The sequence below is a fragment of the Fragaria vesca genome, linkage group LG6, assembly GCF_000184155.1.
Source record: "Fragaria vesca subsp. vesca linkage group LG6, FraVesHawaii_1.0, whole genome shotgun sequence".
NCBI classification, from domain to species: domain Eukaryota; kingdom Viridiplantae; phylum Streptophyta; class Magnoliopsida; order Rosales; family Rosaceae; genus Fragaria; species Fragaria vesca.
Window position 1 is genome coordinate 12,327,539 of NC_020496.1, and position 5,296 is coordinate 12,332,834.

Below are 5,296 nucleotides of genomic sequence, written 5' to 3' on the forward strand. Positions count from 1 at the left end.
ATAAGATGATGCTGATGTTTATCCTTAACATCATCACCAGCGGTACTACTGGTTCTACTGCTGCACTTCAAATATATATAAATGAGGTTTTCATCCTTGCTAATTATTTAAATAAAGACAAACTCATTATGGTTCATCATCATTAGAAATGTGGAAGATGCTCAATAATCTCTCCAGATGATCACTTTCTGGGTTCAAATTCAAAAAAACTCTAACCTTATTTTATATAAGCCATAGATAGATATATCGATCTGCAGCACATTGAAAGAAGCAAAAAGGAGGAGGAAAAATTATCAAATTGATATTAACGTGTCACTTACTTGAATTAAGCTAATAAAATCTTCCACTATTTTCCAACTTATATATATGAATGTGTAGGGCAAAAATAATAAAAGAAGGAATTATTCTATACTACTAGGCTTTTTTAGGAGAGATGTCTGTTTCAGTTCACAGGATTCGTTTTAGTATGGAAAACCAATATACGGTAAAAGATGCAAAGAGTCATGCATACCATTGAAGCATTTGAATCAGATATCTTTCATTTCACAGATGTGCTTAAATAAAATATTGTTAGACAGATGCCATTTCATAGGTCACGGGGTTGCAATACATTAATGTTAAAACTACTCAAATTGTTAATTAAGCTAAAACTACACATGACTTCCACACACACACAAAGCTAACAATGACCAAATTTAATTAACTTACAAGATTCTTGGTAGCTTTAGGGTCGTTGATTGTATCATACGACTCTGTGTAAGCTGGGATAACAGGAAATTCCTCACCCTTCTCTTTGTGATGGACCACCCTATAGATGATAGGTAGCCGCCCTGTGTGGTGCTCCGACTCCTTCTTACCACGGTTAGTCGTGTTAGCCGCCGATCGTGTCTACCAAATATTGAACCAATCAGTAAGCAACAAACAAAATTAGAGAAACATGATGCTTTTGCCAATTTATATGAATTATTTACCCAAAAAAAATAAATTATTATTATATAACAGGACTTGATGAATAAAATTGAGAGAAAAAGAAAGTAAAGGAGACTAGCAGCACTCAAACACCAACAGATTTAACCTATACGATGTGTGTTTATAAATATGATCAATGGAAGAAGTTTGAAAAGAGTCCAAGTACACCAGTCCAGCTACTTATACAACCGCATACAATCTGCACAGATGATGTCCATGTATGTACGTTGTGCTCTTTAAGATTATAAACTAGCTAAGAACAACCTCCAAATAAGGGTGCCGGCCTCAAGCCTCAATAAAGGGGACAGCTTCACATTAATCAAAGGAAATATACAGCCCCTAGAATTTTAGAATATTGAAAGTTGAAACATTATGAAACTGAAACCAAGGACTGATTAGTGCTAAAAGACACATGCAGCTAGCCTTCCTTTTCTTCTTCAAATGAATTTTGACAAGCTAGCCTTCCAGTTAAGATCGATACATAGGAGAATCCGATATATGCATTCAAGTAAAAAATTAAAGATACATACAAGATGTGCGCTTAAGTGGCTTAACAACAAGGACCTCTCAGAGACTATGTACATAGGGTTTTTACATATGTATAAGATCTTGCATAATGATCAGTTAGGACCCCAACAGCTCAAGTACATGACAGTGCGAAGGACTCTGTATATATATTCAGCTCAAGTACATGACAGTGCGGAGGACTCTATATATATATTTAGAGTGGTGGAAATTTCTATGATGCATGCAAGAAGTCTTTGGAAAAGAAAGACATGAGTAAAATTTTACTATACCATTCTACTGTCTGGTTCTAAAACCTACAAAATGACCAACAACTGAAAAATGAAGCATAACCATGGATATGTGTTTCAAAGAATTGCATACCAATCAGCAATTACAAGCTGATCAGAAAGACACTAGAGCAGATCTGATACTAGTTCTTTCAAACTCAAATCACCACTGATACAAGGGCTCTTTATCCTCAGTTGGGCATGAAAGCCTCAAAATTAGCAGATAACTATAAATTTGTCATTTGAGTAAAATTATTGTATAACAGGACTTAAACTGTTTCCAACTACTACTCTAACCAAAATTAGCATGCCAATCACAAAATCAACAAAAAAACTACTACTCTAACCAAAATCCAAAATTTACATAGGAACTCTAACCATTCAGCAAAAAAAAAAAATCAATTCTAACCATTATACAACTCTAACCATGAACTGCCATCCGTCATACATTTTACAACTCTTCAACAATCATTAACAAATATCAACTCATCTCACAAATTCACATTCTAGCCAAACATTATGTCAAAGTGGCAGGAAAATAAATTTACCTTAAAATCAGCCAACTCAAAGTGCTAGCAAAGCCAGTCCCACTCATCCCGCCTGTGTATCAAATCTGGCGGGATTGTTCCTCTCCCATACTTCTTATAGTGCCTTGAAAAGTCCCCCTTCCAATCTCTCTATATGGTACCCGCCTTATCTTCAAGCCACGCCCACATCCGTTTATCCCCAAAATCAATTTTAATATACGGCTACAACACAAACATTCACCAACTCACTAAACATATAATCATATAACCAACTTATTTCACTAAACATAATGACATAATGAACCAACTGACTACACATATAACCACATAACCATATAACCAACTTCATTCCTAAACATAACTACTTTCTGAACCAACTGACTACACATATAACCATATAACCAACTTCATTCCTAAACATAATGACATAATGAACCAACTGACTAAATATATAACCATATAACATAATGAAGAATAAAACAACTCATTCACCATAAGAGAAAGTAGGACTCTTACCGTAAGCCCGTCTATCAACTTCTTCTTCTCAAAGTCACCAAGGCATTCCCAGTTTCCCGTCGACAATTTGACTTTGGATCGAATAATTGCACCAATGCTATTGACCAGAAGGCTGCTCACTGATGATGAAGATGGTCCTCTGATGAACTCGTCATACACTGCTTCGATCTTCCCGGTACATTTCACAATTCTTTTCACTTTGTCCAAGTTGCCGAACCCTCGTCGGCGTTTTGGGGGAGGTCCGGTGGACTTCTTAGTACCACGTCGAACGCTACAACCATCAGACAACGCCTCCTCATCTTCTGGTGCGACATCGTCGATCTCGTCCTCATCCAGTGGCGGAGCTGTTTCGGCAATCGATACTGGTGGTGGAGGTGGAATCGTTTCACGAACAACATCTCCCGTCGGCGCCGCCGTATCTTCCGTTGTGCAGGATCCATACTGGGTTGCACAAGCCGCTCTTAATCTCTCACTTGCAAGCTCTTGGGCTTTTTCTTCGTCAATGGTGGCATGCCGGGGATAGGGTGGGAATGAAATTGGGATTAGATGGTAGGGGGGGGGGGGGGCAACAACACAATTGGGTTTGAATGTAGTTGTTGGGATTGAAAGAGAAATTCTCAAAGTAATGAGGAGAAGTCGGGATTAATTAGGGTTCGAATGGGGGAGATGAATCACTGATTCGAAGTCGGTAGGGTTTACGGTTTCGAAATTGGGGAGGCGCTGGCGAATTTCGGGGATGGTGGAGGAGTTGCGAAACGGGGAGTAGCAGGAACCGATCAATTTGGGTATATATACTAATAGATGTTGCTACGAAACCCGGCCCTTCGTGGCCCGACACAACTTTCGAACTCGGCCCAAATATTTGGCGCAAAATGGTGCCGCGCTAATTTTTGGACCTTTGCTAAGAGATTAACGTTTTCGTCGCTTAGGATATGGAATTTACCGACGAAACTTATTTTTTCGTCTCAAATTTAGTCGCAATATTTGAAATTGATGTATATTTTCATTAAATACATTTCTTTAAATTTAATTATTTAACAGTACAAATACATATGTTTTACAATACAAATACATATGTTCTTGTGCACACCGAAATATGTTTCAACAATATAATTAAGTACTACTCAATCGCTATCCTCGTAATCCGGATCTTCTAGATCATCCTCAGGAATTTCATCTTCATCTTCATCTTCATCGTTAATGAAGTCGTGACTAGGTGGGATGTACGGCAGTGAACCGAAATCGAACTCTAAACCTGAAATTGGAATGTACTCGCCTTGTAGGAAGTGGATGTCGTTGTTGATGCGAATAGTGCTTGTGTCGGGGATGTCAGAATTTAAAGGCTCTTGATATGGTTTAAGAGCCATATTCTCAATATTTTGTTCTACTTGGCCCCCTTGAAGTGTGGTTGCGTTAAAGATACTTCTATGCTCCATCACGTTAACTACTTTCCAACCCCCACCAGCTTTCGGATCATTAAGATAAAACACTTGTTTTGCTTGAATGGCAAGTACAAACGGGGCATGCTCATACCAGCTTGTGGATGTATTCACTGATAATAGCCCGTGATCCATCTTCATACTCCTCGAAAAATTTGGGTCAGTATTGAACCATCTACACTTGAACAACACAACTGGCATACCTGCTGGATTCGATGACGGCAACAACAATTCCGTAGTATGCAACATTATCCTTACCACTACCATGATGCCACTGTTCTGTGTCTTCCGGCGTTGATCTCGACGTTCTCTGAGAAACTTAACACCGTTGACTACACAAGCCGCATAAACATTATGTCCTTGTGGCATACACGCCAAATGATGCAACTGCGGAGAGTAATCCTTGTTTTGACGTTCTTGCATCCTCGTCACCTACAAACAAATAAAAATATATAAGTTATAAATTATGATCGAAAATGGCATAATTTTTCCAAATTTTGAAATGGGGAGATTAAACGTACCCATTTTAGGAAATATACAGGAAACGTTTTCTTATGCCTCTCTTCATGCCTGTTCTGATACTTAAGTTGAATAAGTCCCAAATGAGCATCTATATATTCCTTGACTTTGTCACAGTGTTGCAGTACCCACCAATGAGCCTCACATAACTCATCTTCTCTTAAAATTTCTGAATTAGGTAAGTTACCAAACATTCTTATATCTTCAGAGACAATTGAGAGGTTGAATGTAGGTGTTCTTGCCGGGTCGAGGCCCTTTGTGCCGTCTGTATTATGGAGATATGACTTGCAATACGTTACACACTCATGTGCAATGTATGCGTTAGCTATTGATCCTTCCGACTTTGCTCTGTTTTTAACAAAACCTTTATACCCACCAAGTTGTCTAAAAATAAAATAGTTAGTACAAATGAAAATACAGGAAAAATATGTAAATAATAATAATGTATGATTAGGGATTTAGGGTTATAATCATACCTTTCTATGGGAAACATCCAAGTAAAGTGTACTGGACCAGTAAGAAGCACTTGTTC